Below are 26,319 nucleotides of genomic sequence, written 5' to 3'. Positions count from 1 at the left end.
AGTATTTCCTATTTCTATTTCCTAAGTAAAAATATTTTTTGCTACCAAACTCTTTTAGAAAATAAAAAATTACCTGGATGTTCCAGCGACAATTTTATTAATATTGCTGTATAGTTTTAATTACAAGGTTAAGGTTATGAATATCTGTTTAACTCTAACAATTTGATATAAAATATTGCACTCCAAATATATTACTAATAATAATCTGGGGGAGTGGTTTTTGTGTCTAGCTGGCTGATTTACATGGTAATCTTAAGGAAAGTACAACACTATTTTGGTTAGAAACACAAAATAGATATAAGACATTATCTTTCCATCTAGAAGTTTTCTACTGAAACTGTGAAAAATCTCCTCAATTTAGTCCATTTGGAAGGGGCATAGTGATTTGAACATAAATAATAAGGACCTGTATGTATCTCAGAGGAGATATCTATTCCAGGTGTACTGTGATTATTCCATCCTTGGATAATAGAAGCCTAAGATGTCTGTTGCTATGACTGCCTCACAGCTGACAGGGTTTGCTCTGAAAACAGGATGAGGCATAGGAACAAGAAAGAGGAATTTTTATTTCTTTTGGAAAGAATAATAAATTTGATCCACAAATAAGATTTAGATCTTGTCACATGTGGACACACACAATCTTTATTTTCTCATTGAACAGAAAAGTAGTCTGTTTCCTTTCGTAGTCTGTTTTTTTTTTTCTTTTTATTATCTGTTACCCATGGAAAATTGTTTCATGATGTTGAATATCCTTCAGGTAGGTGCTTGACACATGAGAACTAATGAGAAAAATTAAAATAATTAGGGAAGTACATTCAATTTTGAAGCAAAATTGTGATTAAAAACATTTTTTCAGATCTTTGAGCATGGCTAAGGATATTTTCTCTCTTATTCGAATTTACCAAGACAGAATGCTAGTTGTTATTCTGAAACATTTGAATAGATTTTTTTAAAATTAAATTACTTAAACAAGGTAAAGAGAAAAGTAAAAAAAAATATATATGCACAAATAAATAATTTTGAATTGATAAGGAAGTGCTACAAAATACTGCAGAAATATTTTAGAAAGTGATCTGTAATTCCAAAGTTAAATGTGAAACAACAGTAGAAATTTTAGAGAAATAAACTTTAAAGCTTTCTCCAAAGATTTGTGTACTTTGTGGAATGCTAGCAAAAAATCCTTGTTTTTTAAGCAAAGAGCCATCTGGTAGTCTGACTGGGTTTAGATTAAATCTAAGATTTTAAAATTTATAAGTGTTACTATTTCTATTCAGACCTGCTATTTTGCTTAACTCATTTTACTCTGAAGAGGAAAGCACTTTGCTTTCTGTTAACCTTAGTGGAATAACTGTTTTTTTCCCAACTGAAAAAAGTTTTTAATGAAGTACTTTTAAACATATATTACCAGCTGCCCTCACAAAGGTGAGAGTAACCCAGGCTTTGTTAATAGGTCCCTTGGGACTGAATAGAGTGAAATGACACATGACACTGAGTGATTGGTATTTGTAAATACATATGTGTGTGTGTGTATATATATATATATATATATATATATAGGGTTTACTCTAGAACAAATTGTTTGCAACTGAAAGCAGGTCTGTAGCCATTTTGGTTGTTATTACTTACAGAAATATAGCAATATGAAAGCATTAAAACATTACTTAAAAAGATACGTATGGAAAAGGAAAGAAAGAGAGGAAAGTCCAGCCACTGCACACACAAAACCTTACCTCTCTCACGGGATACAAACCTGGCCTCAATAAAGCACACTGCCACCTCCACAAATAGGCAAATGTTTTGAGTCATTTACGAAAGCCCTCCTAAGCAGTAAATGAACAATTTACTGAAAAGTATATCAGCAATAAATATTTACTTTTTTTTGGGTATTTCTGAGTTGGAGTAAATAATAGAGAGCCCTTTGTTTGTATATTTTATCAGCAATGCTTATAAAACACACTTTACAATTTACAGTGATTCCCTGAGCCAAAGAAGTATCACATCATTTAGGAAATCAAAGAAAGGTGGTGTCCTTTCTATCTCCTTGCCACATTTCAGGTCCCGTGTGCTAGAAACTTCCCACCTCAAGGTATGGGGTCCAGGAAGGAGACATGGCATTTGTTTTCCCAAGTCACTGTTGCATGTGATGGAGTCCTGCCTTCCTGGAGATGACTGAACACCTGCCGATGAGAAGCAGTGAATGAATTCCCTTTTTTTGCATAGTTTGTATGTATAGCTCCTGCTTTACCTATTAGACTGTCTTTATCTCAACCCAAGAGTTTTCAGTCTTTTGCTCTTCCAGTTCACACCCTCATCCCACTGGGGGTAAATGAGTGAGTGACTGAGTGGTACCTAGTTGTCATCTGGGGTTAAATCACATCAGAACTATGGAATACTCTTACAAAATTAGTACGTGAGTTAAATGAAAAATGAGACTAATCCAGGCATAGCAGCAGGTGAGTGAAAACATGACCAAGGGAGCAGAGCTGAATGAAGACTGTGGAAATAGTTTTGATTTGATATTCGGGGAATATTAAAGTTAATGTATTCAGGTCTAATGATCCATCAATGTTTCAAGGGTCAGAAAGATCTTCAAGGGACATTTCAGGATATCTAAGGTAAGTCTGAATCTTTCTTTGGAAAAGCCTCCTTTTTCTTTCTGCTTTTTTGGGCCATAAAAAAATTTAAAAAGTCCTCCAGGAATCATCTTCTTTGACTGAAGTTTTCCTTTGCAGGTATTTCCACTTATTTAATTCAATCAAAAGATAATAATAATAATAGCAAGTTGCATCCTCTAGTAGCACCTATTTATTTATAGAATAAATCAAATGGTGCCAAAAACTTTTAGGAATATTTGATAGCAAATGTCAGTGTTTCTTTGGAGGTAATTAATTTTATTAAATGGCACATTGGTTTTGAAGTCAAAAGTTTGATGATGCATTATTTTCTCACATTTACTTTAAATAAGAGCTCAATTGAACCTGTCCAAACAGCACATCACAGTGTGGAAATGACATATACTTCAGAAGTACAGTTAGCTTGATTGCATGGTACTCTTTTTATTTAAAAATAGGTAAAGGATTTTTCAAATTGCATAGGCAATCTGAATGAATTAACACTTTAAAAACTTGGACAGCCATTTCTGTGGGAAGAGGATACAGGCTGCAGTTAAACTATATTACTTTGGATACCTCTTCAGCTTCCAGCCTGTGTTCAAAGTCAGATCCATGAAGTGAAAAATGTAGATATGCTAGCTACAGGGTGGTATGTAAGAATATGGCATAATTCAGTAATTTTTCACACATCTGCCAAGCAAAGAACTTGAAGAGCCATCCAGTCCAACCACTGCTAAAACAGGTATTTAATTTATGGGATTCTCCAAATACTTTTGAATTGCCATGACAAAACTAGAAATACTGAGTGGAAAACACTTCTGGCAAGAAAGAAAACAAATGCCTTTGTGTTCTACTGGATAGAAATCTGTTTTTCAGCTTGAACCAGTTCATGGGAAGTTTTTCTACTCACTTGTTCTTTTGCTGGCTGTGCCCTTCAGCTTAAGTGTGCTTGGAGATAGCAGTCAAATTTTCTCTCACTGTCTGGTTATTTTAGGCAAAACAAGTCTTTTTCATTTATTCTCCACTTACAGGAGAGTAAGTACAGGAGAGTACACTGTCATTCTCCTGCTGAGAGGCAGTGTACAATTAGCTCAAGGACAGTGCTGCTGAAGCTACACAGCTTCTGAGCAGCACAGGTTAAATCTGCCTGGCTGGAAGTGTGGGAATATTTATGTCCATCAATGTGGGCTAACCTTTCCTAGCTTTTCTGATATCTTGATTTGAAATAAACTTTAATGAAGACATATAGCCAGAATTTCAGACCATATGTGTGAAAGAAAGGGTGTTGAAGGGATGAATGGAACATTTGACAAAGTAGTGAATTAAATCTGCTGAAAGAGTGGTTTGTCGCAGTATTTGTCTAAGTCAAAAGGGCAGTTAGAACTTTTTCTTACTGAATAGAATTTTGAAATTTGCAAAGAATCATCAATAACTTGGTTTCATGTGAAGACTTTATGCAATGGGTGAAATTAAGCAAGAAAAAATATACTTCTGAAATAAATTTTACTATAAACTGAGGCTGCAATCTCACCCAAACTCTTCCTTCTGCTGGAAGGAATTACTGGAGGATTTTCAATGTATACCATAGTACTAAGTGTGTAAAAACATCAAAGCAAAAGCATTTAGAAACTAGAGACAATACTTTCGACTGTCCCTAATATGTTTTCATTAAAAGGATATGTAGGATTTATCTCTTGATTTCAAAATTTGGTGTAGAAAGGGCTCAAATATACTTTGAGTCTTCTGTTTCCAGACTTACAGCAGAGCGATGTCAAGCTAGAAATAATCTGTGATCCAATTAGCCTCAGTTTCAGAAAATGTGTCATAGTGTTTTGTCTTAACCTGTTTTTAATAATGGAAGAAACAATGAAGAAATGCTTGAAAGATAAGGATGGTTAATAGCACTCTGGCTTTTGGATTTTACGTAGACTTATAGATGAAAGGAAGTAATTTTATTGGGCTAGACTGATCACATTTCTAGGTGGGTGGTCAAAACCCAAGATTCCCAACTTGGAGAAATTGTCTGTGCTTCCATTTTTTAAAATTTATTTTATTTTATTTCCTTTTTTTTTTTTTTTTTCTCCTGACACAGGTGATGCAAGAGTTAAGGCAATGTCGAATGGTATGCTCCTAAGCAAGACCTGTTTGGAATATTAGTCCGGTCAGGAGCCTTGTGGCCTCTATGTGTTCCACTGTCACTAAAAATGTATAAGAGACTGATCTCTGCATTTTTGTGCTAGAGTTTTACAAACATTGCCATGGATGCATATGTGGTCACTTGGGAAAATTTGAAAGATAACCACATAACTTCCCTTGTATCCCTAAAAGCCAGCTAGGAACTCGAAATATATATATATATATATATATATATATATATATATATATATATATATATATATATATATATATATATTTTTTGTTTGTTTGTTTGGTTTGGTTTGGTTTGGTTTGGGGTTTTTTTTTGTGATTATGGGATAGTAATCGCTGAAGCCCTGAATTTTCATATTTCCATACTGTTTGGATTACCTTGAAGCAACATTTCTAGAAATGCCCATCTTTTTTAACTGGGAGCCGTTGGTCTAATCTAGATGTGCCTATTTAGAAGAAGGGTGGAGTAGAAAGGAGCGGCAAGGAATGGAAAATACAGAGTGTAACATCTTGCTCCTTTAAATGCAACTCCATTTTCACTGCTCACTGTCTCAGAAGCGATCTGTGACACACAGGGTTATTCCAGTACAAATTACCCTTCAGTTAGCAGAGCTTTATGACAACATGTTCTAATAGCAGTGCATTGTCATAACGTCACTGCAAAGCTTGGATTTGGCAGATGTAATTTCTTTTTGGAGACATATGATAATAAGAACAACCTACATGTTTCACAGTGTAAAAAATCAAAGTAACCAAGGTCTTCAGCTGACACAGTGGCACTGCCAGAAATACAGCATACATTTGTATACAGAGAGTAAATGGGACAAAGCTTGCTATGATAAACCTCTGCATTAATTTGCCAAGCAAGCCAAAGATATTAGTTTCATCTTTTATATCATGACTTAATATCTAAAACAATGTTAAATTCAAAGTATCTAATGAACTATATAAAGTTGTGACTGAAAGTGTAACCATTGGCAAATGGCTAAATGACTTCTTTGAGTCTACAACAACAAAATATACAAAATGGCACTGAATTTACAGTCTGTGGTGGGATTCAGACTGTAGAAAAAATAGGTGGTTTTGCAGTTTCTCCGGGTTGGAAGTAGGATTCTCTTAACTTCCTTTTTGACTAAAAGAAAATACTGTGTCATCAAAAGTATGGTGGGAACAAATAGAGGATTATTTCTAGGAAGTAGATATCAGGAATTCAAAGAATTTTCACTAAGACCATACTGTGAATTAAAAAGAAGAAATAAAAGTAGTGTTTTCAAAATTCATTTACATTAAATAGATTTTTAAGAGTAACCAATTTTTCTGATTTGTCTGTGAATCTATGTTGGAGTTACAAGTCTGGCTAATGAAATGCTATTTTAAAATGCACACAGTTATATATTTTTTCAATGATAACACATAGAAGCAGTGAAACTATAGAAATTAGAACAAACCAGAATGTAAAAATCAACATGACCGTGGAAAACTGACCTGTGTGATAAAACTATTGTTAGTGAATGGCAATATTTTAAATGTTAATTGAGTGCTGTCAAAGACCTAGTTTCTGATAACTCTGTATAATTTGTTTATTTTGGGTTTTCTTTTCCTTCTTTTACAAAGAATTGACCTTTTGTTTGGAGGACAGATCTTTGTGGACACTTTCAAATAGTATATTTGTCTGTCTGAGATAGAGAGACATTTATGATTATATTCCTGGCTCATTAATATAACATTGTGCAAACTGTTCCTGCTAATCCACCTTGTAACGGTAATGACATCTGGATTTTTTGAAGGTGTAGCTTGACTGCGTTCAAGGAGATGTAGAGAGATTTTAACATTGATTAACATTGTTCATGCTGCTTCATTCTTTGGGAAGTTACAACAAGCTTAGTTGAACTATCTGGTAAATATGTAAGAAGAGATTTTTTAATGGTGTGGCAAATTGACACTTCTGTCTGTAGAGTGAAATTTCTTGAATGATTTAACATTGCTTCCTTTATTCAAAGCAGAGTTAGGATATGTTTAGTAAAATTTCAAGGACACTTAGAGAAGACAACAAATATTTTCCTCACCCTGGGATAATACTAAATCCCAGAGACACAAATAAAAGTGTGTGCTTGAAGAGCATATCTACTGTGCAAAATTCCATGTAAAATCCTGGAGGTTTGGCAAAGTTGGGAATACAATCTTACATTGTCAATGCCTCAAATAATTTTTAATCATAGTGAAGATATCAGCCTCAAGTCTTCTGTCCTATATTTGTTGCAGTGCTTTACGTGTCTGAGGTTCACCAGTTCCTAAGCAGAGAAGATTATATTTTTTAATATAAATTCTGCAGCTTTTAAACTTTTAAACATCAACCGGCTGAGAAATCAATGAGCTAAAGGTTATTTAAAGTGTTAAAATTCATGGACTGTATGCATAATGCAAAAATAGATGAAAAGCTAAGCCATTATTACAATGCTTCTGTAATGAATCATACACACATACAGAAAAAAAAAGGTTTTGCTTAAAACTTTCTTCCTTTCCTTTAGAAAGTTAAAAACTTTCTTCTAGTTTTAACATTTTCTTTAGTGGTGTTTCAGAGCAGGAGATAGAGGGAATTGTGTTTACAGACAAATTATTAACTCATTTTAGATCCTTAACTTTTTCAAAGTCAGCTTCCTCATTAGGTTAAAAGTCTTAGTCAAATTCTACTCTTAGCCTAAAAATGTGATTTTGTGTGTGTGCTTGTTTAGGACCTTGCCTGTCTGGTTCTAGATACATTAAGGAGAGTCATTTATGAGCTCTTTATGAATAAAAGTTTTGATTTGTGTTCATTCCATAATTAGAAGTTTTCAGTGTATAGTTTCCATGCTAAATAATTCTGGTTCATCTCCAGCAGTTCTCAGAGTGCTTTGTCTTTTTGACTAAATTTGATTAATGTGTCCAAAGACACCTAGAGAAACATCAGCACTGATGAATAAGAACAGACTTCTACTGCATTCTTTTGAACTGTGGTTTTGGTTTGACTGAGGGACACTGTTGGGAGTCACACAGATTGAAAAATACTAAAGCAGTAGTATATAGCAGAATCGTGTTGTTTACACAGATGGTAATGGTCAAGTATATGCACTGGTGTCTATGTATTTTTGTTTCCTATTTAGAACAATATTAAATGGAAATACTTCATTAGACAACCAGAAGTATTTAACGTTTGTAGCTTTATCAAAGGTGCCAGCACTGATCTGCATTCTTTGAGGCTGAAAGTCATAGAAAAGGAAAACATACTGGAAAAGTGTCTTTTTCTGACTCATGCAATATTCTCTTTACAATACTATATTTCTTCACAAGTGTTCTGCTTGACTGCTGATTTGAAGTGTTGAACAAGAAGTTTATAATGCTGCCAACTTTCCTCTTGTTGAGCCACCAGACAATTCACTGCAGGTTTTCTTTTGTATGGGTTTTCAGAATAAATGGGGTTATATTCTGAAAGAACTAATATTCAAACTGTGTGAGTCAGACTCTGCAGAAGGTGTTTGCTTGATCTGCAGCATATAGGAAATTCACCCAAAAATGTCTTGTGCTCAGAAAAGGAAGAAAGTTTGGGGAATCAGGAACAAAACTAGAAATTAATATTTTATTATTTTAAACATCCTGCATCTGGTGAAATTTATCTAATTTGGTCAACACAGTGACAATGTATCTGTTTTTATTTTATCCTATGGCTATCCTCCTTGCATAGTAGCCATAGTTCATTCTTCTTTTAGTTTTTATGAATGAGAAACCATTTTTTATATTCTTGAAGCATTACAAAATGCCAAATTCAGCCTGGCTTCCAATATGTCTTACCTATTTAAGTTTCCATTAAAAAAAAAAAACCAACAAAAACCACAACTTTTTCATATGTTATATTTACAATAGGTTTGCAGTAGTAATCAAGCTGTAATCTGTCCACAAACCAGGAACACATATAAGCCTTTCTCAATATATTGTGTCATGTAGTGCATTCTTAAATTTGATCTCACTATGTGAAAAAGCTCATGGATTTAATAAATATAATGTACAACATATTTAATAACAACCAAAGTTTCCATTGCTTCTCTGTGTTACACTGTTGTATTTATAAATCATATAAAAGAGAAAATCTCATTGTGGGGAAAAATTATATGTTTCAGTAATAAAAAATGTACCACACCTAAGAGTTTTATATACTAAATGAATTATGCCATTTGCTTAAATTTTTACCTTTAAAATATTTTTTTGGGTGCAAGCTAAGAGTTTAAGTTTAGGCATTCTAAGAGCTTAAAGTATTCTCAACACAAGTTGTGGGTTTTCTTAATCTTGGACTACCCTCTGGAACAGGAGTGGAACTAGACAACATGATTTCCATGACACTTCAAAATGTCACATTTTAAATTCTCAAAGCATTCAAAATACCATCAAGTATTATCTTGCTCTGTCACTTTCCTTAACTTTATTCATAGACAAAATAATTTTGTATTAAAAACAGTGACATCATAAACTATTGAAGCAAAAAAAACTCATTCTGCGTTTTTTAAAGACATGTAAATTCAGAATTATAAATGTTATCCTATCTTTACTGGTCTCCTTGTATAAGTTAATTTATCTCTAACCCTTAATGCCTCTCTATGACAATTCTTGATTTTATGCAGTTCTGTGTGACTCAATTTTTTGTAATTATTTAAATACTTTATTAGGAAGGTAAGGTCTCTCTTAATCAAAAATACAAGTATGAATATCTAGCAGCCAAGGAAACATTTATTTTTCAAAATTATTTTTGAATACATTTATTTTTTATCCATATTAAATTTAAGTAGACCTTACTGATTCTGTTATATTCTGGTTTTGAATAAGTGACTTTAAAAATATGTTTTAATATGAAAATGAAAATTATATACTTCCAAAATCAATAAATGACACTTGATGCATTTACATATTTGAAAACTTGATGCAAATATTGATATGTCTCTTTGAAACTAAATGCAGTTTAGTCAGATTTTGCAGTTAGAGAACAGGTAATTTTCAAACCTGTTTTTCTGGTCATAGGAATTAATCTGTTCCGACTGTCAAATCAAATAAAAATTTAAATTCTTCTGCACATATGATCCAACTTAAATAATTCCAACAAAGTAATGTTTCAGTGCTGACATGCAGATAATAATGCATATTATAAGTTTAAATATATCACATGGTTATAAGTGCCTTCTCTGTATATTGCTGGTTCTGTGGTAAAAAGTACAACAGCTACTGAAGGACTAATATTTCTAAAACAGAGCAGTCCTTTAAAGTATCATATTAAAATTAACTTCTGAAACCATTTCTGATGTTATGCCATCAGTGTGAGCTCTTAAGGTCCAAGACAGGTCTGATAAAAAGTAAAAATCAGGAAAAGGTTCTTGAACTTTCCTGGTGGTAATTACAGACCACAATTACCTGTTACCTGCATCACTAAAGTGTATAAATGGGCAAGGCATACAGTGTTATTTCAGTCAAACAATATGGTAAAACAAATCAGATCTTTTTATTAAGTACTTTGTTAACAACTCAATTGAATTATTAAAGGACTCTGCTTTTACATTTATCTGAATTCTGATAAAGTTTACCTGAATGTTTGACTTGCCTTTAAGAATTACAGAACTCTGCTCTTTTGTTTCTCTGAAGGTTTCAAATGCATCTAAATCTGCCTTGATCATGGCAATTGTTCTGTGTACAAACCCATACTCATTCCTGAAAAAAATGACATTTGCGTGTGTTTAGGGAATTACATATTAGCAACTATCACATAGTAGTAATGTGATGGTGTCCTACATTCTTCTTTCAAAAGGAATCTAACTTTTAGCAAAAACAAACTAAGAGAGTGTTGAGGGTTAGGTCCCAAACCAAGACAGAGAGAAAGATATATTTGAATTAGTATATTGTAGAGGTAAATTGTTAGGTGATTGTAGTGGTTTGAAAGCAAAACCAGTGAGACATTCCAAGGCAGAAATACAATTTGATAGGAAAGGAAAAAAAAGTAAAATAAAATAAATACAATAATACAAAAGACCACTGACAGAGTCAGAATACAACCTGACACCCTGTTGGTCAGGGTGTTAGAAACAGTCCAAAAGTAAGCCCTCCTCGAGTGGCAGATGCGGTCCTGTTGGAAGTAGAGATGGTCCTGTAGAGAAAAGGGTCCAGAGATGGGTTCGATCTTCCTTTGGGAGTCCCGTGGGAACACTGGCTGTCTGGTGACATTTTTGGCTCCTTTTTATCTAGGTGGAAATGGTTTGACTCCTTCTCCCTGGGCAGAGCATCTCACAATGGGATGACATAATGTGTCATGTCATTGGTGAGTTTTAATGGCCCATTAACAGAAGATGTCCCCATGGAGGTAGTGGGAGAGTGAGCAGCGACAAGAAGCAATGCCCCAACCAGTTTTAACAGTTGGCTTGTTATCAGAAAGGCAGTCACCTCCTTATTCCTGGAGTTATTACAGATAAAGAAAAAAAACACCTCCCCAACCGGGTTTCAACAGATGGAATAGAATAAACATTTTTTTTGGTTACAAAACCCAAGACAGAGGTTTTCTTTTATACTTGTGTAACTCTCTACCTTCAGGAAGATAACATCTGATTTCTTATTTCATACTGTCATTCCACATGTTGGTCAGGACTTTCTTGCCATTTGGTTGGAAGGAAGTGCTGTTTAATGAAGATAAGTTGTGCCAAGATCTAATGTATTTTTCTTGTCCAAACATGAAGAATTATCAAAAGAATCCATTAAATAACACGTGGAATCTGGCCCAACTATTTCTAAGGTGCTTTCCTTACATTTTTACAATTGTGGTAGAATAAAGCAGAGAAGGAACACTACTATGAAATTGGATACTGGAATTATCTGGGGCTGTATTAATATGATGTAAATCAGCATCATACCAGATATTGCAAAATATCAAGCAACAATTGCACTTCATAGAATGGTTTGGATTGGAAGGGCACCTTGAAGATCAACTAGTTTCAACGTCCCTTCTGTGGGCAAGGACATCTACTAGACCAGGTTTCTCAGAGCCCCGTCCAGCCTGGCCTTGAACACTTCCAGGAATGTGGCATCCACAAATTCCATGGGTAGTTTATTCCATTGCCTCACCACTCTCAGATTAAAAAAAATATTCTGATATTGATCTGAACCTACTCTCAATGTGAACAAATTCCCCTTTGTCTTGCATTCTCTTGAAAATAGTCTTGCCTCATCTTTCCTGTAAATTCGCTTCAAGTACTAGAAGGCCACAGTTAGGTGACTTCAAAGCCTTCTCTTCTCCAGGCTGATCTCAATTCTCTTAACATTTCCTCATAGGAGAAGTTTCCCACCCCTCCGATGAGCTGAGTTTCCCTCCTCTAGGCTTGATCCAACAGATTGATGTCCTTCCTGTGCGGGAATCCCAGAGCTGGATGCAGCACTGCAGGTGGGTCTCACCAGAGCACAGCAGAGACAGAATCCCCTCCCACCTCTGCTGCCCACACTGCTTTGGATGCAGCCCAGGACACGTTTGGCTCTCTGGGTTTTGAGTGCACACTGCTAGGTCATGTCCAGCCTCTCACCCACCTGCACCCCCAAGTCCTCAGCAGAGCTGCTCCCCATCTGTTCATCCCCCAGCCTGGACTGAGAGCAGGGATTGCCCTGACCCAGGTGCAGCACCTTGCACTTGGTCTTGCTAGACCTCATGAGATTTCCATGGGCCCACTTCTCAAGCCTATCCAGGTCCCTCTGGATGACATCCCATCTTTCATGTGTGTCAAAGGCGCCACTCAGCTTGGTGCCATCACAAACTTACTGAGGGTGCACTCGATCTCTTCCTCTTCTGTCCTTAATGAAGATATTGAATAACAATGGTCCCAATACAGACCTCTCAGGGGCACCACTTGTCACTGAAGTCCATTGGAACTGTGAGCTGTTGACACTACCTTCTGGATGCAACCATCCAACCAATTCCTTATCCACCTAACAGTGCATCTGTTGAATCAATCACTCTCCAATTTGGAGAGAAGGATGTTGTTGGATGTTGGATGTCAGAAGCTTTACAAAAGTCCAGATAAATGACATCTGTAGCTCTTCACTTATCCACTGATGTAGTTCCTCCATCATAGAAAACCACTAGGTTATTAAGAGAGGATTTTGCCTTGCTAAAGCCATACTGTCTGTCTCAAATTACCTGCCTGTCCTCCATGTGTTCTGGTTTGTTCTGTTACCCACCCTGTTGCAATGGCTTTTCCCTGGTTGACTCCTCTCTATTGAATTGTCAGTCTTGCCTGACTCCACCCTTTGTTCTGGACTGTTCTGTGTCAATCCTATAAGTGTACCTCCTATCCTCCCTGTCAATTCCTGATGTACTTACCCCTTTCCCTAGAATGTTTCATGAGTGATTGGTGGTGACAAGTTTTGCCCTCCCCAGGTGTCTCCCCATAGGCCTCTATAATGGCTATCAAACTCTTGTATCCTCCTCTACTTTTTCCTTATTGGTTATGTACTTGTCCCCGCCTGCAGGACCACTCCTGTTTAAAAGTCTGTGTATGCCTCAACCCGAGGTCTTCGGTCGCTGGTCTTCTGTTGTTCGCGTCCCCTCCTGAGAAATAAAAGCCTCTTGGATTTACAACACTGAAGACCCTCCCCTCATCCTTCATCTCTGCCTTGTGCCTTAACAGCCTTCTGTGCTAGAGCTGCTGCTCTAAGCTGCCCTTGGGTCACCCTGCTCCTGGGGAGTGTCCCCCGCTATGTGCAGTGTTAACGACTGAGCTGGACTGGGCTAAAGGGGTAGAAGGCACTGCGTCACTCCATGGACCTTAACATAGCCTCTAGAAGGATCTGTTTCTTGCATTTCTCAATAAATTAATTTTTGTGATGACATCAGTAGGATTTCAATCACATGTTGAAGTGTTAAAGTCAGAAAATTTATGATATCTTGGATGTCTGGATAATTTGTAAATGGTAGCTGTTCAGTTTTTTACAGATTAGATCATGTTAGGGACTGAGATGGAAGTACTGGTTTTGACTAGGATAATTTTCTATGCAGTAACTGTGACTAGGTTTTGTGCTGAAAACAGCACTAATATCACAGGGATGCTTTAGCTATTGCTGAGCAGTGCTGACACAGTGTCAAGGTCCCTTGTGCCCCTCACACTGCCCTACCAGCAAGGAGGCTGAGGGTGCATAAGGAGTTGAGGGGGGACATAGTTAGGATAGCTGACCCCACTGAACAGAGGGATATCCCAGACTATACGATTCTTAGTTCAGCAACAGAAAGTAGGGGAAGAGGAAGGAAGTGGGGGGAACATTTGAATTGTCTTCCCAAGTCACTATGAAAACATGACGCAGTCTAGTTTTCCTGAAGATGACTGAACATTGGCCTGCTGCTGTGGAGTGGTGAGTGAATTCCTAATTTTTTATCTTGTATTTGGAGATTTTGCCTGCCTGTTATACTGTCTCTGTTTCAACTCACAAGTTTTCTCAGTTTTATCATTCCTATTCTCTCCCACAATGTGAAGAGGGGCAGTGAGTGAGTGGCTGTGTGGAGTTGGGGTTTAAATCACAACAATGGAGTATTGCACCCAGGAAAATTAAAAAACTGTGTGGAATGGGTTTGAGAATGCAGAATTTCAGTGTTACTTGGTTTAATTTTAAAGGTCAGTGGGTTGACATGCTTAGGAGTACTGGATAGCTGTCAGGTATTTTAAACGTTAATTGTTGAGATCAATGGATAACAATAATTGACATTCATTTTGGTGAACTTCTATACCAACTTGGAATATTTCCAACTTCCAGTTAGGGAAAGGCTGGTATGAGATGTAGAAGTACATTTCTGATGACAACATCAGAAAGTAGATACATCAGTACCAAAAATGTTTATGTATTTCATAAGCTGAAGTAAATTGAATATAGAGAATGCTGGAGTCAGTAGGCTTCTCTGAATCATCAAATAGGTTTACAAATTAGATACAGATTTTTGTCTCCTTGTATCTCAGTATCTCTAAGTTTACAGAAAACTCTATTTTGTAAGATTAGAGTATAAGAAAGACAGAAGATTAATGTGATACACTATCTAAATTCTAAAAATATCAGAGTGGGTTTATGGTTTTGATTAATGTGTAGAAGATCTGAGTTCATCTTACATTTATTCCGTTACCTTTGTGTACTATATTCTGCTTTAATTACACCATAAAAGAAACAACAAAAAAAATCAGAGGGTTTTTGTTTCCTTTTTTTCATCCTGACTTTTTTTTAATCCACCGTATATTTAGATGTATATGTAAATAAAGCAAATGCTGGAATAAATATAAAATATTGGTATCTACATGTGTGTTAAAAAATGGGGGAGGGGTTGTAGTGACAATATCTATATAACCATGCTTGTTATCATGCTGTCAGAAGTTAGATACAATTGTGAAGAGGTATATCCCAGATTTATAGGAGACTCTTGCACAGCTATAATGTGCCCATCTTCACTGGGCAGATTACTGGGACATGTATTATTTTGCACTGTAGAAACAGCAGCCACTTCATCAATATTGTGACTAATCTCACCCTGAATCTCAACATAAGAAAGTATGGTACAGTGCAGATTCCTTCCTATTCCTTAGTATGGATGAGAAAATACAAGATTCACCTGAGCTTGTGTCTTTACACTGGAATACAAATGGTAATTTGCAGTAGCTTTTTATTCGCTTTCGTATTTATTAAATCATCTAATTCTTCCCAGTTCCTCTAGACTGGCTATTGATTTAAGAGCTTTAATAAAGAGATGTCAAACAAAGTAGATAATAGTATGTTTTAAAGCAGACACTGTTTTGAATTTCATTCTGTAGTCAGATTTGTAAAATGATCATTCAAGGGAAAAAATCTTTTTTTGGGCTACAAAACCCAATGTTTTCAAGGCTTTCCCTTCTCATTTAACAATTACAATAATTCTGTCTTACTCACTGTTTTACTTCCATAGAAAATATACTGCAAATAATAATAGAAATATGATTCGGGTACTGTGCCTTTAGGTTGTCCTGAACTGATCAGCTTTAGTTAGTGCCTTAATATTTTTGCAGTATTTGTGAATTGTCATTCTTCCTCTTGTCTCTTAGAATAAAACTGGCCAGACATAAACATCTGCAATTTTGATTTCTTCTCTCTTTCTTCTGCAGTTAACATTATTGACAGGATTGTTTTTTTTTTCCTTTAATGAATTTCAAATTATTTCAACACATTTCCATTATTTCAATTATTAAACATGAATTTTATTTTTGCACTACAGCTATTTTTCTCTACTGACAGATAAATTTACCTTTTAGAAGTTACAAAAGTAGCTTTGCACAGTGTGGACAAATTTATTTTCTTAATTCCTAATTCTTATTAACGTTAAAGCATTTATTTGAGAAAATATTTAAAAAACCTTCTCACATGTTAAAAATCATTGAACATTGATTTTTTTATGTAAACAGAACTGCATTTATTAAGTTATATATATATATATAAATCTCTCTGTTAAAGAAAGTCTATGCAATCCTCACTTTAAAATTAGGGACAATATTAAGGATATGGGAATTATTTACTTACGTTCAGTCACGCAGTGTCTGCAGTAATTTCCCTTTTTCCTGCAGACATGTTGAAAGAAGTTAGGTTTAAATTTAATGAATTAAAAGAAATTTTGCAGTTCAGACTTTGCAAGGTATAGACAAATTTCATTACTGATGCAGCAGTGTCTCTACCTTATGCAGCCTTTACTAAGCACATTTAAGGAGTCATCTATTTTCAAGATCTTTTTTTTCATTTAAGCAATAATCCCTCTCAAACAGATAAAAACATGCATTATCATAGCTTCATTTGAAAAAGTCTAGTAAGTAAAATGGCCTTGTAAGAATGATGCCAAGTCACAGAATTTAGAATCTCAAACCCTTGACACAGTGGTGTTTGTTATTATACTGGTTATTTCCAGTTCACTTCAATGCTGTGTCTAAGTACAGCAAAATTATTATGTTTCAAAAGCTCCTGTTTCAATTCATGCTTTAGTGAGGAATTTGAATATGCTGCACTGGGAAAAATGGATAAAATTTAATGTAAACGTCATGCCATTACTAAAGTGGCTCAGTTATTTTGGTGTGAAGTGAAAGGGAATAGACCTGGGGTTCTCAGCATTTTACATTAGATTATCATAACTGTGAAATAATACTTTTTTATACAAGTGTCTCAGAAGAAGCTAAGATTTCTGGGTGTTTTTTAGGAGTGAGTATTTTAGATATGGTTGCAGAAAAATTTCAGTTTATTCTTAGAAGACAAAAGAAAGTTACACACATTTTCATGACAGAAGAGTATCTCTTCCTGAATATTAAATGACTTGGTGCCTTAGCAGGTATGCACCCATATTACTTTTTCATACTCCAACATTTAAGCATTTTAAAAAAGAAAGATGTTGCAGTGTTTTACCATGTGAATAGCAATTGGAATTGAATTGTAGGTTTCAAATATAAGCTGCATCTTAGTACGTCAAACTTACTTGTATTTTGTTCTATTAAAATCTGCCATCTTCTTTACATTAAGTGTTTTTCTTTCCTTCTTTACAGAAAGTTGTAGTTACTTCAATGTCCTTTAAAATACATTTCTAATTCTGAGTCACAGAAATAGATCAACTTCTTTTTTTCTTAACATGGAAGTCATTGTATTCTCTGTGAGAAAAGCTACTGCATTTCTTGGTATTTTTACAGCAGCTCCTAAATACTTTCTTACCATAACTGCTAAATGAGAAAAAGTCTTTTCCAGGATCTGCTCTTAGGCTAAGTAATAAAATGAAAATAAAGAAAAAAAAACCTGCCGATAGTTAATATAATATATATTCTGCTGCCAATTATTATTGCTCATCTGTTTTACAAAACTTTAGTGAAATCTTTCATACTTAGCTATATAGTCAATTTGGAATTTGAAAAATTATGGAAATTTGACTTAATATGATTTTTTTGTAAACCCAGAAACACTACAGCAGTTCAGCTTTATGGGTAGATTTACTGGAGGATTTGGGAAATAACGTCTAAAATTTAGATCCTCAGAATCCTTGTCTGGCATGAAAGAAGCTCAATTCCTTGGGCATGTAAATTTCTCCTAGCAAAATCCTATAGGTATCTAATTTTCTGCTGCAGGGTATGAACAGATAGTTGAAATTCTGACAACACTAATCTGTTTGGAAGCTCTCTCCTGTCTAAACTGCAGTGGGAGTCATAAATTACAGGTTTCTGTACCTGTCTCTATACAGAGCCTATTCCTGAAGGCATGGTGAGCAGGAAATAAAATGGTAACTTTCAGTCTTTATTGTGTAGCAGCTGCCTGTAGCATTTTAATAAATATAAAATGAAAAAAAATGATAAAAGAGTTTAACACAAGACATGGTATATGTAGCATCCTACTGAGATATATAGAGTGATTTCACAATAAAAATAGAAAACAAGACTTCATAAATTTTCACTTATCTCTGTGCTGTCCACCTATTCTCTTTTCAAACCTATCCAGAAAAATTTTTAATCCAATATCTCATATGGGAGAATGTAAGTCAGGACAACCATCCCCCTAAGCTGGTATATAGGGATGGAGAGCAGAGTAGCTTCTGCTTCTGCCATCCAGGAGGAAGAAGGTTGTGACCTGCTGAGCCAGTTAGACACTCACAAGTCTATGGGACCAAGTGGGATTTATCCAAGAGTACTGTGGGAACTCACGTGAAAGCTCACCTCCAGACCACCAAGCAGGTCTCCATGGTTTATCATTAGCCCTGATTAAATGGGGAGGTCTCGGATGACTGGAGGCTAGGCAATGTGATGCCCACCCATAAGAACAACTGGAAGGAGTATCCGGATAACCACAGGCCTGTCAGCCTGACCTTGGTGCTTGGTAGGGCTAGGAAACAGATCATCTTGAGTGCCATCGCACAACACATACAGAACAAGAGGATCAGGCCCAGACAGCATGGGTTTAGGAAAGGTAGGTCCTGCCTAACCAGCCTGCACTTCTATGACCTGATAATCCACCCAGTGGATGAGGAAAAGTCTGCGGATGTTGTCTATCTGGACTTCAGCAAAGCCTTTGATGTAGTTTCCCATGCTATTCTCCTGGAGAAGTTGACAGCCCATGTCTGGGACAGGTGCAGTCTTTGCTGGTTTAAAAAATAGGCTGGGTGGCCAGGCCCAGAGAGTAATGGTGAATGGAACTAGATCCATCTGGCGGATGATCACTAGTGTTCCCAAAGGCTCAATATTGGGCCCAGTTTTGTTTAACACCTTTATTGATGATCTGGATGAGGGGATCAAGTCCAGTATTTCTTTATCACTACCTGTTGTGGGTGATTGTCATTCTCTGAGGTCCAGTCTGCAAACCAAAACCCAGATCAATGTAGTTAGGATCTGTCTGGCCTCTTCCTAGAGTTCTAGAAGCATTTGGATAATGCTTTCAGGCACATGGTATGATTCTTGGAGTTTTCCTGCGTAGGGGCAGACGTTAGACTGAATGATCCTTATGAGACTCTTCCAACTCTGGATATTCCATGATAAAACTGAATCTCATTGTTCTCTAAAACTACCTGCAAGCAGGTTGTAGCCGGGTGGGCCCTTCAAGCTACCAAGGACAGGAGAAGAGGACACAGCCTCAGGATATGCCAGGAGAGGTTCAGACTGGCCATCAGGAGGAATTTCTGCACAGAAAGTGTTGTTGAACATTGATTGAAATGGACTGCCAGGGAGGTGGTGGAGTCATCATCCCTGGAGTCATTCAGGAAATGACTGGATAGAATACTTAGTGCTATGATCTAGTTGAAAAGTTGGTGATTGGACAAAGTTTGGACTCAGTGTTCTTGGAGGTCTTTTCCAACCTCAATGATTCTGTTATTCTATGATTCCAGATCTGTCTATGCTAAGTGCTCTAGTAAAGACTTGTAATAGAGTCTATTAGGTTAGAAACCCCTTGGAATAAAATGACCAAAAAAAAAAAAAAAATCTTCCTAAATGGCCTCACTAGAGAGTTGTATTTCAGTAAAATTCTCTCTGAAATGCTGGGATAAAAAGTCTGACTTTCTTTTCTCTCAGGTTTTCACAGAGAAAATTATTTTCTGTCCAATGCAACCTCCTTCCACATGTGTGGTTAAACATCTAATGTGCAGAATACTTTTTCCAGGAAAATACACAAATTTTAACAATTACATAAAAAATGCTAATTTGGAATTTTTCGTGACTGTTAGTGTCTTTTTCTTATTTTTGTTTCTTTGACCCTGTGTTTTCTGATTATGTCCTGTAATTCTTTGTCCATTTCTGTGACAGACAATTCCTAAACCTTCATTCTGTGCTATGAATTAAAGGAGAACCATGTAACAAAACTTGAACAGTGTTTTCGATATAGAAGGATGCATAGAAAGTGCTGTGATTACACAGAGGAAAACAACAGATCAATAGTATTGTGCTATGAGGTATTTTCTTTTACTTCTCAAGCAGTAACATAATGATTTGTCTGAACAAATGGAAGACACAAAGATCATATGAGTAATACAGAATGAAGAGTCAGTCTTATTCACCCTTGTCCTTTCTGAGATTTCTGAACTTCTCTCACATACTGTGTGAGTCACCTCTTTTCTGAGCTAAAAAGTACTTGATCACCACCCTTTTCAATACCTGGAAGGTGTTTGACCATCTTTATCACCCTTCTTTGAACAAATCATATTTATCTGTGCTATACTTGTTTTTTAGGTGAGTGACAATAACTGCACACAGTGTTCAAGCTGTAAGCAAGTCATGGATCTGTACTATGGAATAAAAAAGGGGGTTTTTTGTCATAATTTTTTTTTCCAATTAAAAAGGCAAACCAAATGCTAGAAATGGGTCTCTACTACTGAACTGGTGGTTTCATGGAGCTACCTGCCACCAAAATCACTCCTCCACCTCCTCCCTGCCAAGATTCTTTGTTTGGTTACTAAATAATTTCAGCACCTCTTGTGAATATAAAATGTGATTCTGTGATCATTCTATAAAAGTAAGTTTAAATTTATGTACCTTAAACTTCATATAACTTTTTTTTTTGCTCAATCAGTGAATCTTATAAGTTGCTTCTAAAATTCTTGAATATCTAACTTTATCTTTTATGTGAGACAGACTCACCAGCAGACTTAACTCCTAATTTTTTTGTTGTTACATGTGGCTGTGGGGATTAGTTCAGATCCCAGGTCAGACATCTGGAGAGTTCTTCTCATGGCATTTGTTTTGTGACTGTGGAGAGATTCAAAATGTGTTCTCACTCACCTGTTTCCTGCCATTAAGTGAAATATTTAAGTATGCAAGGACCTTCACACTTCTGATGTGCCATGGTCATATGCTAGGGCTGATTAGTTTTCTTTGGAAATCCATGGAAGTAATATAATTCAGTTTGCCATTAATTTTATGTGATTAAGACTTTTGCCTGCACAAATAACTTAGAGCACAACTGTATGTAAAGAAAAGGCCAGAAATTGCATGGTTTCTAATGTATGTATATAAGAACCAGAATGGATACCACAGTGTGATATTAGTTGGTGTGGAGACTTGTCTGGAGACTTGTACTGCTTCACTTCTTTATTCTCTGTACTTGCTTACAAGGTAGTGATGTCAAAGGCTGCACAGGAATTTCAGTTAGAAAAGGAAATAATTCATTTCAGGGAAGTACTTCAGGAGCAGATTTTTTTTTTTTTAAGAGATGAAGATTCTGTAAGTACTTGCTAAAGAATTTGCAGCAATGACTCATCTGTCCTAAGTGTAGAAGTGCTGAATTTTTATTCAGCTATTATATCTTCAGTACTTCATCCCAGCGGCAAACACTTTACAATTATATTATTTTGTCATTGCAAACAGGACTTGGAGGACAAAGTGATAACATGTCTGGTTTCTGTTCTAGGCATACAGAACATGTTATGTCATGTTATGCAGAAACACAACAGCAGTTGCTTTGTTTTGCTCTTTCTCACTTCAGTAAGGGCTATTTGAAACACAACAACAATCAACCAAAAAGCATATCTTCAGTGCTGCTTCCTTTAAAAACAGAAAACTGAAGGTGGGAGGAGAGAAAGAGGACTCAAAATCACCTATAAAACTTAGGTAATCACTTTTTGCTGAAATAAAACTGATTTCTTAACTGTCGTTTATTCCTTGGCCATCACAATATATATTTCAAGGAAGTGTAAAACAAACAAACCAATAGAAATGAGAAAAAAAGAACAAAAATCCTCTCAGAAATAACTTTTAAACCTTTATGTTTTACCTTTTTAATTGACTGTGGTTAAATCTTTATTATTGCACTGGAATAATCAGTTCTGCTGGATAAAATATCATTTCTGTTTTGATTTCTTTAACCTGTCCCTCATGAGGTATGGCAACAACTCACACAAAAACTGAGAGGTGTTTGGTTTTAATTAGGAAGGGTTGCACAACTTGGAATGACCTACTTGCACCATTGCTTTTTGACTCCTGCATCTTGGGTAACTTAAATGGATAAAGTGTTGCAGAATACATCGGTGAACAGCTTTCTAATTTTTGTCACCAAATGTTGAGTCCTACAGAAGTCAGCAATTTTTATAGTACATATCCTGGGGAGAATTTACATATGCTAAAATGTCAACTGTTGGTATTGGTTAAAATTAAGACTATAGGGAAAATTATGTAAGGAAAAAGGAAAATTATGTTCTCTACTGAAGTATTAATTACTAAGGGAAAAATAAGCACTTCTACTAACAAAATAGATGTTCATAGCATTCTTCCATTTTGAATGATAACTCATATATAGCTGCAGTGCAGAATATTTTTTTATCAGATGCCTAGGAAATTTATTTAAATATGAAGATTCTTTGATACCTAGGACTCGAACTTCTGTAAGTGAAATTTGTTTCAAAGCCTTGCCTACAAAAGAAGTAAAGAGGAAATTATGTCTGGATATCAGAGCTTGGTCCAGAAGAAATCCAGATAACATTTTAGTTACATGTGGATCTTTTCAAGGCATGAATTTTCTAGCAAGAACTTTGATAGTCAGGGGTCTGGGACTAGGCTGATCTTGGCAGGGTTTATTAGCCGTGTGTGGGACTCTGTGCTGATTCAGTGATACTGCCCTGAAGAGTATCAGTGCTAGATTCTTTTCACTGTGATTCAAAACTCTCCTGCACTATTTTGTGCACAGACCTTCTCTTCAGTTATCCTTGTGTTGCACAGCATTCTCTATTATGAGACGGTCCCTTAGAATCCAAATCGCCTTTGAAGGCAGAGGGCAAAAATTGGTCTCCTGTTGTTTACTGGCTATTTATTCTCCCAATGAAAAGAAGATTATCACCTATTTCAGACAAGATAGCTTTTTTTTCACTGTGCTACCAGGCTTTTTCAGAAACTTATGTAGTGACTGAGAAGGAAACAACAGTTTCACGAAAGGACATCTTTTCTTATTTCATTTCCTGCTGCACATAGGCTATTTTTTTTCCCAGACCATCATTTGACTGTTGCACTGAAAAATGGAATTTTTTTTTTTTTATATTTCCCTGCTCTTTTGGACTTCTACTTGCATTGGGATATTTTGTGAGTTTTCTTTTTGTTTGTTTCGGGTTTTTTTGTTTGTTTTTTTTGTTTGGTTGGCTTGTGTTTTCAGTCTCTTTGGGTTTTTTGTTTGTTTGGTTTGTTTTTATATAAAACTTAGAAAGAATTTAAATGAAATCCTGAAATGGAATATCAAGTAATGAATGATGAAAACAATTTCAAAAGAATATTCTCTCTGATTTTAAGGACATCTTCATCTACTTTTTCCATCAGGATATCATACCTTTAATATTTCTACCAGTTATAAATATAAATCTCTTCTGTAGTTTTTGAAAGATAGAGATAGCCTCTCCATTTTGTGAGAGATATTTTTCACTTATTTTCTTACCTTTCTCTCTGATTCCTCCTAAATCAGGAGCTCATATTAAATACTAAGCTGTAGAGGTAAGTCATTTCATGTAAAGTTTCAGAAAAAAAAAATCAAACTTGCATAATTAGCTGTTTTGCTTTTATGTCTTCAGAATTTATCTTAAGAGTAGAGAAATATTTGTCTTCCCATATTTTAAAATAATGCCATTAGTGAGGGAAAACCAAAAATGTTAGAGGAGAAATGTAGGTTGTATCTGTGACGATGAGGTTAGCCATGTTTTCGTTGCTTCATTTGCTAGCCCTGCCTGCCTTGTCTACTGAACAAAGTTCTTTTATTACTCCACTATTTGCCACATAGACATGAATTAAAAACAGACCTTGCAAAGTTTTCAACTTGGAATTATTGGAAACATAATAGGAAGACAAGGGAATGTCTTTCTCTTCAATAGAAGGAAAAGGCAAGAATTTCTCTGTTCAGTGGCAGGCTCAGTCATGAGATCTCACAGTGAATTGGTGTTTTCCGAAGGATGTTGCAATGAATCTGGATTTTTTGGCCTTTCTAGTTGACTAAAAAGGTCTGGCTGCATGATTACAACAGCACCACCATGAGGGTCTAAGTGATCAAGCAAGGAGATGTCAGTGTTATCTCACTTGTCCAGAAAAGCAATTATCGAATGAAACCTTAAGTTTAAGATAAGAGTTATTGTTGTTCGTTAAACATTTAACAATTTTTTAAAAGCTAACAGAAATTCGAGTATTTTTTTTCCCACCACTAATGGTCTATCCAGTAATTCTCATCAGGTCAAACTATGATTAGAAGGGAATTGTCCAGACAGATAAAAGGAGTGTTCCTTCAAGCTGCAAGGAACTTTAGGATATTGAAAACCTATAAAAATGGAGACGGCATAGGCTCTTAGGGCAGTCTGTAGAGACACTAAAGTTAAAATGCTTTATGGAGATGCAGAAAAATCTGTTGCAAAACAACAAAGTTTTGGGTGAAACATGTCTTGAATAAAAAAATCTTTCTGGCAAAGAAAATCCTTTATTTTTATTTAAATCAATCTTAAGGTCTCTATTTTCCCCTCTATAAAACCTTTCTAGGATAATAACCTTAATTTTTTTTTTATTTATCAGAGAAGTTTTTAGATTATTCCTTATATTTTACATTTCTCTTTCTAAAATAATTTTCATTTGAACTCAATTTACCAATTTCCAAGCAAGTTTTGGAAATATCCAAGCATGGCATATGGTGTTTAGCAAGTAAAATACCTGTAATGGAAATGGTCCACAATATTCAGTATCTGTTTAAGTCATCATCCATGTAGTGATTCCCCACCTTGAGCATTAACCCAGAGTAGTTATGCTACTTGCTTGAGATATTGAGCTACAGTTATACTTCCTGCAGTTAATTCCTTGGGAAAGAAAAAGGATAAAAAAGGATTACATGATCTGCATCAGGCTAGTAACAGTGTGTGACAAGCCAAGCATTGAAGCATGTTTAAAGAAAAGAGAACGTAAAAAAATCTTCCTTCCCAGTTCTCAGTGTAATGAAACAAATTATCTTAATTCTAAGAAATTAAAATGGTCAAGTTAAATTTTTTAATGATTCAGCTATCTCTTTATAATTGTTAAATATAAGACTGCAAATCTAGTGGGGCCCATGTAGACAGTAGCAATTTTATTTTAAAATATTTTGACTTAAAATGTTATTTCTCATGCTGTTCATATATTATAATAAGATTTGCAGATTTTTTGACAAGTGTTTCCCAAAGCAAGCCACAAGAACACTAAGATCAGTCTTTGTAACAGCTTAAATCCATTTCTGTTTGCAGCTTCCCCTGAATGGGAAATCTTTCTTAAATCTATTTACACATCTTTGGTTATGTTCACTTAGAAAAAAGGTCTCCAAATTAAGCTTAAAATCTTCCTGTTTTTTTCTTGACACACTTAAGAGTGCACTTATAAACCTTGTTGTATTTGATTATATGGTTAAATTATTGTTTATGATCCATTAAAATAGTTTTAGAGGGACATGGTGCAAACATTACTCAACCTGTCTTTGAAAAGTTGTTGCTGACTGTGCAGGATGCAGCTTCCTGCTTCTGTAGGATTATGCACAAATAACACTTGTGCTCCTTGCTTAGAAGGTAGACTGGAAAAGATCAGCATCTTATCCATTAAGCCATCAGGGTTCTTTTTAAATAGCAGATGTGAAGCTTAAACTTGAGTCACAAATGTGAAGTTCAGCAGTCTTTGGTGCAGTGCATATTGGTATTCAGTGTTCTAAATGTCATTCCACAATGACAGACTTCCAAATACACTGAATCATATCACTGAAAGCCAGGAGACAGAGCAATTTTCAGCTAAGTCCAATTTATGTTTATAAATGGAAAGCTCAGTTGGAGCCCTACTTAACTGAACAGACAATGCCTGCATGAGGTTAGATTTTTATATGAGCCTGTTTATCTCTAATTATATGCTAATCAATTTGATTTCTCATTTAAACTCAAACTGGGAGGCTTCATTGTAATAACCAACTCACACTGAAGCAACAAAGCAGCTTTATATTTACCACATCAGCAGGGTCTAATTGCACATTTGGACAATGAAAATTAAGATAGATTCATTTTCATTGTCCTTGCAATGAAGCAGTATACAATGCA

Source organism: Chamaea fasciata, unplaced genomic scaffold, assembly GCF_029207755.1.
Source record: "Chamaea fasciata isolate MVZ Bird 193981 ecotype frontalis unplaced genomic scaffold, bChaFas1.0.hap1 SCAF_5, whole genome shotgun sequence".
Classification (NCBI taxonomy): Eukaryota; Metazoa; Chordata; class Aves; order Passeriformes; family Sylviidae; genus Chamaea; species Chamaea fasciata.
This window is presented reverse-complemented; position numbering follows the sequence as displayed.